The sequence below is a fragment of the Neophocaena asiaeorientalis genome, unplaced genomic scaffold (genome assembly GCF_003031525.2).
Source record: "Neophocaena asiaeorientalis asiaeorientalis breed wild unplaced genomic scaffold, Neophocaena_asiaeorientalis_V1.1 scaffold508, whole genome shotgun sequence".
In the NCBI taxonomy this organism is placed as follows: domain Eukaryota; kingdom Metazoa; phylum Chordata; class Mammalia; order Artiodactyla; family Phocoenidae; genus Neophocaena; species Neophocaena asiaeorientalis.
Genome location: NW_020172179.1, coordinates 975,266 through 988,557, shown reverse-complemented (window position 1 = coordinate 988,557; position 13,292 = coordinate 975,266). Strand labels below are relative to the sequence as shown.

Genomic DNA, 13,292 nt, shown 5'->3' with positions numbered 1-13,292 from the left:
CCCAAGTGATCTTCATAATATGTTCCTTCCAGATGGCCTCCCACAGATGCCCTTGTTCACTTTACAAAACACCAGCATGTTGAAAGGACCTCTCAACATTTTGTATTGAGGGGTGTTAAAGGCTCACTTTGGCCTGGAGAGCTAAGAAATATCTGTAGCCAAGCAGACACTTCATAGGTGGGATGATCCCTGAAAAGGACTGTTTACCCAGGAGCATAGAAAAATGTCAGGGCAGGAAAAAGAAGTTGGACATTACCACTCATTATCGAGTTTGGATCAGACTGTTGGTTAAAAATAAAGTCGCTGCTGGCCAGCTCATTCTATTATGACCCCAGACCTCTTGGGAAACAGTAACGCTGGAACTCTTTTCTCAAAGACATACAAATTACGAGAACATCATGCCAAATGGGATAAAAGATCAGATGCCCAGCAAAGGACTTCAAAACCATTTAAAAATTATTGAGACAATCTTTTATTTGAAAAATAAATGGTGATAGCTACAAGTTTCTTTTAACGCTTGATTTTATTTATTTTAAAGAGGAACACTATTTTAAAAGGCAAGGGAGATTCTAGAATTGTGTCCCCAGAGATTCTTGAAAAAATAAAAATGAGACATTTTTCTGCCTGGGATGGATACAGGAAGTCACTGCCCACTCAGGTAAATAGGTGAGATCAGAGCAAAACTTGTCAGCCAATGGTTTTGAAGTCCTTTTCTCCAGTTAGAGACCTTCAAAAAATGCTGATGCCCAAGCCCCAAACCCTGATATTCTGATATAACTGTTTGAGAAACAAGACTAAATGGGTCTGGAGTTCCTCGAAAATGAGAAAATTCCTTGATTGACAGAAATTTTCTAGTTACGGTGACTTAATTTTAATAAAATGATCAAATTTATGATCACTTTAATTTTAATAAAATTATCACATTTTATAATTATTGTCAAAATCTTATCAGTATGACCACTTGAGTGAGACAAATTCTTTAACAGATTTCACGTAGCCAGAGTTCATCACATACTAAGTATGCAGGCTTACTCTCAAGAAACTGCAGTTCAGTAGAGAAGTGAGGCATGTAAAAAAGGGAAGAGTTCTCACGCCCTGAGATATATACCAGCATAGAATTATGTTTAAATTAAAGGAGTAGGAGACAGGGAGGAGAGGTTAGATTTATTCAGGGTCGGGTTGGGGTGATGTTGAGATAAGAGAGGCTTTTGGTCGTAGCTGAGTTTGGAAAGCCAGCTAGGGTTTGTGAGGTCGACAAACAAAGAGGGCGTTTCCAGACCCAGGGAAAGCAGATGAAAAAGCGTAGACCTGAGACAGCATGTTTAGCAGATGATCATTCATCTTGCTGGAGGGCGACATTTGGGAGACACAGCAGGATTTGGGGTTGGCAGAAGGTAGGAAGTGAGGCTGGAGAGTCAAGCTGGACCCAAGGATAAGGCTCCCTTTCAACATTTCAACGGGGGCCACATCCTAGAACCGATGGCCAACAGTTGGAGGGTTCTAAGACATGGGACGTGAACACACTCGCTTTTTTGCAGGATCCCTCTGGCAGTCCTGGAGAGGAGTCTAGGAGGAGTGAGACTGGAGGCAGGGAGACAAGTAATGAGGGTGCTGCCAAACCCAGGCAGAAGAGTTGAACTAAAGTGACTAGAGAGCAAGGGCTAGAGCTAAACTATATCAGGGAGGCAGGATAAACAAGACCTGGCCAAAGGGCGATGGATACAAAGGAGACGGGGAGGCAGGTTGACTTCCAGATTCTTTATCTGACCAGCCACATGACTTATGATACCCATTACACACTAAACACCGTTGATTTTATAGACTGAGTACTACAGGAACAGATATCTTCTGCTTAGCTCAGCAGCATGGAGAGGGAACTGTGTTTCTGCAGGTCTCCCCAGCCTCCAGTGTGTGGATGGGGGTATAGGGGTGTGGAGTTTGTGTGCAGGTGTTCAGGGTAGCATACTGGAATGAAGTAACGCCGTCTGCTTTAGCTGTGGTAAAATAAAACAACATAAAATTTACCATTTTAACCATTTTTAAATGTACAGTTTAGTGGGTATATACCAGTTCAGTGGTATATAATATTGTTATACAACATATATATCACTGTAGTGTGTATGTATATACACATACACAGTGTATATATACACTGCATATGCCGTGGCATATACACCGTTGATATAGTAACCATATTTACACTGTTGTGTAAATATTACCACCATCTATCTCCAGAACTCTTTGCATTTTGCAAAAATGAAACTCTATACCCATTAAATAAAAATTCCTCATTCCCCTACCCCCCAAGACCTGGCAGACATCATTTTACTTTCTGTCTTTCTGAATTTGATGCTTTAGGAGTCTCTTATAAGTCGAAATATATAGCATTTGTCTTTTTTTTTTTTTTTTTGCGATACGCGGTCCTCTCACTGTTTTGGCCTCCCCCGTTGCGGAGCACAGGCTCTGGACGCGCAGGCTCAGTGGCCATGGCTCCCTAGCGCAGCCGCTCCGCGGCATATGGGATCTTCCCGGACCGGGGCACGAACCCGTGCCCCCTGCATCGGCAGGCGGACTCTCAACCACTGCGCCACCAGGGAAGGCCTAGCATTTGTCTTTTTATGACAAGCTTATTTCATTTAGTATAGTAACCTCAAGGGTCATTCATGTTATAGCATATGTCAGAATTTCCTTCCTTTTATGGCTGAATAATATTCCATTGTATTGTATACGACATTTTTTTACCCATTCATCCATCGATGGACACTTGGGTTGCTTCCACTTTTTGGCCATTATGAATAATGCTGCTATGAATAATGCTGCTTGGCCAATACCTCTTCAACACCTTGCTTTCAGTTCTTTTGGATGTATACCCAGATGTATTATTGCTGGATCATATGGTAATTCTACTTTTAATTTTTTGTGGAACCACCATACTGTTTTCCACAGTGGCTGCACCATTTTATTACATCTCACACGGTACACAAGTGTTTCAGTTTCTCCACATACTCACCAATACTTGCTATTTTCTGTTTTGTTTTTGTTTTTTTAAATGACAGTAACCATCCAATGGGTGTGAGGTGGGATCTCATTGTGGTTTAGCAGTGGCCTTTTGCTCCCGCTTCTATTAGCTAAAGCAGCTACAACCTCAGCCCTCAAATTATCCCTATAGTTGAGCGGTCCATGGGGTTTTCTGATGTGGCTTATACCATCGTTCTTGCCCTTGCTTTTTCCAACAGCCATCAAGCCCAGTGGGGACAACCACCCCCCTCCCACTGGCCATGAGTCCCAACTGAGCCTTGAACTCGAAGCCTCTTTTCCACCAGTGCCCTGAACCAGTCATTTGACTTGGTCAGTCCATTGCTGCCCCATCTCTAACTACCTGACACAGAGGGAAGGGCCAAAAAATAAGGTGGAAGGTACAAAGCTGGGCATCCCTCCAACATTGTCCCCATTTGCAGGCTAAGCCTGTTTCCATCACTCCCTCCACCTCCCCAGGTACACATCCCCTCCCCAGCCTGGATATTGTCCTGGAGAGGAAGGCGCCCCTGGTCTCTACCCACATAGAGCCTTAGCCCTGCAGGAAGGCTACCAATCCCAGAGGATCCAACCACTGTCCACATGAGGCTCATGGGGTTTTCCTGCAAATAAAACCCTGGTGGGCCTACTCAGGCATCCTGAATTCAACCAAGGGTACACATAAAAGTCTTCCCTCTGGCCTCTCCCTTTGTTGTCGTAGAGATTTCAGGCAAATTGCTAGAATGTTAACCTAGTCTTTTGTCTAATATAGAAATTACTCAATTGTATGTGTTGTATAAATCCTGGCAAAACAAATTCTTGCAGTAGCTCAGAGTAATACTTCCTGTAAGTTGTTTCTGTTCGCTTTTATGCTCAGACCTGAGGCTTGGGGCCTGTATTTGTTTCCAAGGGCTGCTGCCACAAATGACCACAAACGAGGAGGCTGAAAACAACAGACATTGATTCTCTTACAGTTCTAGAGGCCTTCAGTCGAAATCACAGTGTCAGCAGGTTTAGTTCTTTCTGGAGGCTCTGAGGAAGTATCTGTTCCATGCTTCTAGATTCTGGTGGCCGCTGGCAACCCTTGGCATCCCTTGGCTTGGGGCAGCGTGACTCTGATACCTACCTCTGTCTCCATGTGTTCTTCTCTGTGTCCCTACATGAAGTCTCCCCCTCCTTTCTCCTGTAAGGACATCAGTCATTGGATTGGGGGCCACCCAAAATCCGGGATGACCTCATTTCAAGATCCTTAACTACATCTGTATGACTCTATTTCCAAGTAATGTCATATTCACAGGTTTTGTTACAAAGTCCAAGCTCATACTGCTTGCCACATGACAGGCCAGTAAATTGAGAGATGAGCTGTTGGGGCAAGGAATAGCAACTTTATTTGGAAAGCCAGCAGACTGAGAAGATGGTGGACTAGTGTCCCAAAGAACCATCTTACCCGAGTTAGAATTCAGGCTTCTTTTATACTAAAAGGGGAAGGGGCACAGTTGGTTGTTGCACACTTCTTGGTGTTGGAATCCTTTGTTCTTGCAGCTGTCCACATAGGTCAGGTCACAATGTTCTTGTAAACCTCCAACAAGACAAATGTTATTCTCTGTTCTGCAACTTTTTATCTCTATATGGATGGAAAAGTGTTATCCTTTAAGGTCAGAGCCTTGAGAATGGGCTATCCTGTATATTTTAGGCTATAGGCAAAATTCTTAACTTGTAGCAAAAGAAATAGAATACAAAGGCTAAAGTAAAAGAAACAGATCCAATATGGAGTCAGATTTGTTCTTCCCTATTATAATATAGGGGGTTAGGACTTGGCTATATCTTTTTGGGGCTACTATTCATCCTACTACAGGGCTCAATGTCATTTCTGCATCAGTCATTCCACCAAGGTAATGACCTAGAAAAAAGATTTATCTGATAATTGACTGTTTGGAATAAGCTGGGAGATATCTCCCTTCTGCCTTTAAGGTTATGAAGATTATATTTGGTGCTCTGAAGAGTATTTGTTATTAACAGGGATTTAGAGTCACAAACACAAACACACAGACACACACACACACACACACTCTCCCGAAACAATTTTATGGTAATTTTCTACTTTAATTATTTTAAATTTTAATTATATTTCCCAATTTCTGAGGTGAATTTCCCTCTCAGTTTTCGGAACTTCCATCCTCTACCCTCACCCAGAGTTGGACAAGTGAGTTAGCTTTTCAGAGAGTGTCTCACACCTGTATTCCTTAAGGCACAGGCAGCCCCCAAATAGGGAATGCCTCTTCTCAGCACGTTCCTCCCCTGAATTGGATGGTGAAAGGATTGCTGCCCACCCCGCCCTCCTCCAGAGCCCGGCTGGCCATGGCCACGTGCCCCTCCCACTCAGAACGGTGTAGAGTGCTGTGCTTAGTGCTCATGTCCCTGGACCCACAGACTTTGTCATGTGATGAACTTCTAGCATTGATTGCAAATATCAGTTTCCATTTGGCAGCCAAGACTAATCACTGTGTACGCCATCTCAGATGGATGACTTGGAACTTCTTAAGAAAAAAAGACTCAGATAAGATTTATTGCCATTCTCAGGCACTTCCTGAGTTGAATCTACTACTCACTCCAGGCAAAGATTGTGAAATAAGACCCTCCCTGGCCAAGAACGAAAAATCTAAAGTCTACAGAGAACAGACACACGTACCAAGCAAGGAAAGAAAGTCTCCTGAGAGGAATATGAAGGCGGAGTTTATCTAATGAGGGCCTCATTTCCTGTTCCTTTCCCCCAACCCTTGTACCCACTCCATGTTAGACAATGCCAAGACTAGGGAAACAAATACTGGCAAAAAAGGGATGAGGCCAGAAAGGGAAGTGAAACACTTTCAAGAGATACAGTACTCCCTGCATTCACAGGACTGAAGCAGCTACCAATAAGATGTATTTCACCTCCTTAAATTGAGGTGGTGAGCTGTTCCTTATCTTCACAGGACCAAAACAGCTACAATAGCCTACACATGTATTTAACTTCCAAGAAAAGTGCCTAAAAAATTAGTGGCAAATTGTTACATAACCTTTTTCCATTTTACCTGCCAGAGCTCCCCCAGAGGAGGAGACACAATATTGAACAATTGGCTGCTGTCACCTGTCCTCTGAGAAACAGTCTCTTAATATGGAAAAGACAGTAACTCTGAATGGCCCACACAGACGGTGATTCATCCATCCATTCATCCATCCATTCATCCTACCAACACACTGAGCACCTGTGACATAAGCGGGCACTGTAAGAAATGTGAAGGTGAAGAAGACATGGTGCTGAAATCACATGTCTTTCAACCTCAGGCTGCTGTGATTCTGTAGTTTTCTTCATTAGACGAGAAATCCACCAATCTTCCTTTATCCACACCAAACAGTAGACTACTAGGGAAAGAGGTATCTGAAGCCAAAGTTTAGGTTCAGATCCCAGCCCCATCACAGGTGTGTGATTATGGGTTAATTAGTTAAACTTTCTGGACCATGGTTTCCTCAACTGTAAGTGAGAAATACTTCCAACTTCAAGGAGTTATATGGAATACATAAAATATAGAGAAGTCCTGTACATAGTAGTTCTTTTTCTCCTAACTCTTATAGGAAGATGTTTCCCTCTAACAGGGATGTGGCATTTCTCTCCAAAATAGTCTGTGGTGTTTAAAACTTTGGTTTAAGGCCCATAAAGAAAGGAATTTAACTGTATACCCCAAGTCAGGATTACCTGGCAGGTCTAGTTTTTTCATAACGTCTTCCTTTCAGGATACTTAGAATATCCAGGTTTGAAGAAGTTTCAAATCTCTCAAGTAGTCTCCTGCTTCACGCCAGGTCAATTTGGAATTTTGCTCCCTGACAGTCCTCCATCTCCTAGAATATTTATGGTTTTAGTACATGCAAGTGCAGTGGAGATTTCCACAGGAGCCGTTATTGCTCTTACAAATACTTAAGTATTTGCTCAACCAACCTACAGATTCACCGACATATATCGGGGAGTCACGTACATTTCCCAAGTATGTGGGTCAAAAGCCGCTTGTTATCATTTGGGTCAGGCACATACTATGTATAATCTTATCTTAATTTGATTTTAGGTTTTTTTAATCCTAAAATCTCTCCAACCAAAACTTTAGGATGAGAAAATGTTTATTTCTGAATGGTATTCTTTATGATTCAAGATGCACGTATGGTTCTTTGGAAAAATAAGATGAATATTGGTAAATGTCCTGTCAACCAATATGGAAAATATCAATAGAGGTGGAGATTCCACAATGTTTTGCTAATTTCACAGAGATTACATGGTGTAAATTGTAGACTTTTTGCAGACCTGGCTCCATCAATCCCTCCTACCAACTAGTTCTTTGATTATGGAAAACAATCTTTTACTTTTCTCATTTGCAAATGGAAGCTATAATGCCTATCTATGTTCAGGGTAGTTGTAAGATTACAGATAATGCCTGTAAAAAGTGTAGCAGAAAGCCTGGCACATCACACTCAGTAAACATTGTATTATTATTACGATTTCCTTTCCATAATCCCCACTACTTCTAAATGAACTGCATCTCAAGGGCGGGACCTTTTGTTGGTCAAAATGGCATCCATACAGGCTTAAGCTATCAAAAATGCAATATTTTTCTTCTATGCTTGAGAGATGTGACCCTTCCTTTGTTTATACATGAATAAAGCCTATTTATAAGTAATTAATCAAATGAGTTACTAAATTTGGTGGTAGAGATTATTGAGGACTTGAATCTAGCACACAGAGGTAGTTGGAATTCCCTCCATTTCAGGCACTGTAGATATATTTACGGCAAACCTCAGGTGTCAGGCTGCTAGGCTTAGGTACACAGTGATGAATCACACATATGTAGTCCATATTTTCATGATGCTTCAAGCCTTAAACACAAAAGTTACATGTATAAATACAAACTGTGCTAAGTAAGTGCCATGAAATAAAAGACTAAAGGCTATGAGAGTGAATAACTTGGGGGACAAAATTTAGATTCCGAGATTGGTTGAAGCAGGCCCCTGTGGAGACATGACCTTTAAACTTTGACCTATAATAGCTAGCCCAGAAAAGAATGGATGCCTAGTACATTCTAGGAGGAGTCTGGAAAAAGTAGATCTAGTTTGAGGAACCAGGAGAGAGCAGGTCTCAATCACCTACCGAAGGGGCATGGGAGGAAAGATGGCATTAGAGAGGGGACAGGGCAGGGTCCCTCCAGGGTCTTGTGGCATGTTACAGATTCTATATTTTATCCTGGGTACACTGGAGACCATAGGTGTGTTTTAAGAGGAGGGGTTATCTGCTCAGATTGAGGATTTTTAGATGACATTCTAGCTTCTTGTGTGAAGAATCGATTGGGATTGGGGTGGGAAGAATGAGGAGGGTACAGCAGTTAAGAAATAAATCAGGGAGACCAGTTGGAAGATGGTGAGAGATGGGCTGCTGGATGGATCATAGGGAAGAGGTTGATGAGGGAAGAATGGAAGATGAGGTTTCCTGCTTGAGCAGCTGGGAAGAATGCCCTGAACAGAGCATCGTGAGATCGTAAGTCGATTGTGGATTTCAATTGCTGCTATTTGGGGCATTAATTCATATATGTAGAGACTTTTGCTCAGGATTTTTGCTCTTGATTGTTTTGTTTCTCTCAAATTGCTGGCTTGTCACCGTCTTGTCTACTTGATCATCCCCAATTTTTTTGGCATCTTCTAACACAGGGATAGGGAATTGGTAGATTATAAATACACATCATCTTCTGCTCTGCCTCAGTCCCAATCGCAAAACTTGAATCACCACTGCTTTCGAAGACTCAGACTCCAACAGGATTGCCCGCATTGTTCTCTGAACGTCTGCCCCTTTCTTTTGTTGCACCTCTGCTCTTATCTGAAGTGCCCTCCTCCTTCCTGCCTGTCCGTGAGAAGCCCGACTGTCCTTTAAGATTCAGTTCATGTCTGCTGCTTCAGAGAGGCCTGTATTGACCACTCAGCTCACGGGTGACACATCAGACTTGAAGTTTTAGTTTTCTTTGTATGAGGATGGCCTTCCCCACCCCCAAAACATGATAAGTTCTTTGAAGGCAAGGATGGGGTCTTTATGTGCCTCCAGAACCTTTCATGCATCCTGACAGCAGGTCAAAGTTGAAATGATGTTTCTTGGTCAAGGGGTTGAGTTCATGCCAAGTCAGGCAGTAGGGGAGGCTGGTGAAGGACTTATTCTTGGTCCGGTGGGAACTTAAAACCACTCTCCCACTACAAATTGAAGGCATCGAACTACCTGACAATGCACAAATAATATTAAGTTTCTAACACGTTCTGCACATATCACAAAAGAATTGAGTTTATGGCCTCTCTTCTCTCCTGTCTTCCAATGCATATTGGAGACTGATCCCGAAGAGGAACATATTTTTAGAGATTTGTGATAGTTCAGTGCTTTCTCTTGCTGTATTTTCTAGAGCCACATTATTCATTTCTGTTTTTTCCCTTCTCTGAAATACATTCATCAAGACAGCTCCTGGGCATGGGTCCAAAAAGCAGTTTCAAGAAACCAGGAAATTAAACAGTGCCAACCAAACTCTCAGTTGCAACAATGATTATTAAGCATATTTCATTTAATTCCAGGCTGACCTGGACCACGGAAAATTAACTCTTGCCTTTTTGAAGTCTCCCTGCTTATGGAGCTGGGACAGCTAACTAGTGTCTGTCTAAATTTTTGAAAGCCTAATCCCCCACCCAGAGTACGCCAAATCATGACACACGTTGTTTTTTTAAATTGAAGGAGAGTTGACTTACAGCGTTGTGCCAATCTCTGCTGTACAGCAAAGTGACTGAGTTTTACACATATAGACGTTCTTTTTTTAATATTCTTTTCCATTATGGTGTATCTCAGGAGACTGGATAGAGTTCCCTGTGCTCTACAGTAGGACCTTGTTGTTTATCCATTCTATATATAACAGTTTGTGTCTGCTAATCCCAAACCCCCAATCCATCACTCTCTCTCCCCTACCCCATTGGCAACCACAAGTCTGATCTCTAAGTCTGATGACACATGTATCTTTAACACATGTCTAAAATAACTTTGCTTTGAGAATCTGGGGAAGTTTTGAAATAATTTGGAGGCCACTTATAGTATCATAAACCCAGTCCATGTAGTCTTTTGGTTTAGGAACTCGAAGGGGAAAAAAAGGGAAGACAAATTCAAAATGGACACAGCTTATTTTTTCCATTGGATTTTATAGTCCTCTTTCTGGAAACAATTCATTCAAAATCCGCTGAACTGGATTCCTCTCCTCCTTTTGTCTGGGAGTTTCAACATCTAGCTCATTGGTTCTTAATCCCAGCTCAGGTTAGAATTCCCTATGGAACTGGCACCCAGGCACCAGGGAGATGCCAATCTACAGTTAAGGTTTAGGACCAAAGTGGCTAAACATTAACACACTGCAGTGGATATGCCTCTATCCAAGCACATGGAACAGGAATGTTCACAGCAGCCTTCATTATAACAATGCAAGGGCTTCCCTGGTGGTGCAGTGGTTGAGAGTCCGCCTGCCGATGAAGGGGATGCGAGTTCGTGCCTCGGTCCGGGAAGATCCCACATGCCGCGGAGTGGCTGGGCCCGTGAGCCATGGCCACTGAGCCTGCGCCTCCGGAGCCTGTGCTCCACAGCGGGAGAGGCCACAACAGTGAGAGGCCCGCGTACCGCCAAAAACAAAACAAAACAAAACAAAACAATGCCAGGCAGGGTGAAACCACATACAAACCCCTGTCCCTGTCCTTTGAAGTAAAAGGCTTTTGCTTTAGTCTCCCAGGCCACCCCTGAGTCTCAAAAGGCTGGCTCAAGAGTTAATGATTAGGAAATGTGAAGATGTAAAAACGAAGAATATCTATTTGACAAGGAGACTGGTAACACTTTAGATCATAAACCTGCCACACAGCAGAGTCTCTGAACTCCCAGTTCCCTAAAAGATACAGATAAAGGTCTGACACACATTCCTAAGTTATTTTTACAGGAAACAGACCCACACCAATTGAAAACTGCTGGCCACAAGCATATAGACCACAGACAGTTTGAAACCAGAAGATAGGTGATGCTCGAAACTTCACCTTGATGCCAACCAATCTGAGAACTGCACATGAGCTGCCCTGCAGCCCCACTCTTCACGATGCCTTTAAGAGCCCTCTGCCTGCACCGAGGTGTTAAGATGGTTTTTAAGGACACTAGTCCTTCATCATCTCAGTTAGCCAGCTGTCCTTACCTCGACACTTTGTTACTTGACTCATCAGCCTGTCGTGCAGCGAGTAGCCAGACCTGAGTTGGGTAACGTGGAAACAGCTCAAAGGTCTACCAACTGTAGAATGGATCACTAGATGGTAAAGCACTCATCCAAGAGAAGACAATACAGCAGTGGAAATAACTGAGTTTCATCTACACAAAGCACCACCGAGGAGTCTCATAATATTGAATGCAAGAAGCCAGGAACGCAAAACTGCGTATTTTTTCACTGTATTTATATAAACTTAAAACACAGACAAATCTCACCTATGGTGTTGCAAGTCAGGATATTGGTGAAATTTGGGGTGGGAGATGGGGCATTGGCTGGGGGTGATCACAGGGCAAGAATCCATGGTGCTGATGATGTTTTATTTTTTGAGCTTTGTGGAATTTAGAGGCCTAAGGTTATCCAACATAAAATATGCTTTTGCTTTATCATTTCAGTATGTGCTAAACTCTATACATCGGAATAATTAAAGAGGTTCACCTGTCATATCAAGCAATATAATCTTTTAGAAAAGATGTTTGGTCAAAAAAATAATGAGATTTTACAGTGACTGTTATATCATAGTGAGTCTTGATTTTCTACTAGTTCTTGGTCTTTTAAATATACTACAATCATTGAGATGGACCTATTTAAGACAATATTTTGGAAGGTAATATGTTAATCGAGAGTGAATGGGGGCCTAAGATGAATCTGTTCATTTAATTCTGCTCTAGAGCAAATAGATAAAACCAATTATATGATCTTCAAATAAATGTATTATCTAACTGACTCACATTGTGATACAGACCTTAGCAGTGTTAACATTGGACTATTTTAAACCCCCCCTTAATACCTTGAGGGCACTTAATAAATTTATGAGATGAAATATTTTATCGATTCAAGCCATACTGGACCAAATTATTTAATTCACTTCTAAGTGTTATTACTTTCTGATTATGACAATAATGTAGGTTTATTGCAGAAAAGTAAGAAATAATGAAAAGAAATAAAAACTCTCATAATTCAGCCACCTGTAGGTAAACTCTTAACACTGTGGTATGATTCTCTGGGAAGGAGGAAGAATGTATATATGCATTTAAACAAAGTTAGCTATGTAGCTTTGAGTCCCACTTTGTTTTTCTTTTCTTTTTTAATCTTTATTGGAGTATAGTTTGCTTTACAATATCAGTTGCTTTACAATGTTGTGTTAGTTTCTGCTATACAGCAAAGTGGATCAGCTATACGTATACATATATCCTCTCTTTTTTGGATTTCCTTCCCGTTTAGGTCACCACAGAGCACTGAGTAGAGCTCCCTGTGCTATACAGTAGGTTCTCATTAGTTATCTATTTTATACACAGAAGTGTATATATGTGAATCCCAATCTCCCAATTCATCCCCCCCCTCCTCCCCGCCTTAGTATCCATACGTTTGTTCTCTACATCTGTGTCTCTATTTATGCTTTGCAAATAAGTTCATCTGTACCATTTTTCTAGATTCCACATATAAGCTATATTATATGATAGTTGTTTTTCTCTTTCTGGCTTACTTCACTCTGTATGACAGTCTCTAGGTCCATTCATGTCTCTGCAAATGGCACAATTTCATTCCTTTTTCTGGCTGAGTAATATTCCATCGTATATATGTACCACATCTTCTTTATCCATTCCTCTGCTGATGGACAAAGTCCCACTTTTTTATCTAGTCATATAATATAAGCATTTTCCTAAGTCATAAATGTGCTGCAGAGTTATGAATTTTAAAGGTCACATAGCATGCCATAATTTATTTAAACTCAACTGTTGGACATTTAGGTTATTTCCATTTTCTTGCTTCCCTTAAGTGACAATAGAATGAGCCTTGTATGGTGGAGAAAACAGGTTAAAGAATGTCAGTTCTATCTCAATTTAAAAAAAAAAGGAAAAAAAAAGAAAGTAGGTGATGTGAGGGAGAGGAGCAGGCATGGCCATATTTTGCTATGCCTTCCTTATCTATTGATGGCGGTGTTTGTACCCA

At 41.6% G+C, this 13,292-nt stretch overlaps 1 pseudogene; it reads right to left on the bottom strand.

Annotated features, from left to right (window-relative positions):
- Window positions 1-13,292, bottom strand: part of LOC112410323 (60S ribosomal protein L31 pseudogene) — a 29,448-nt pseudogene that overhangs the window by 15,964 nt on the left and 192 nt on the right.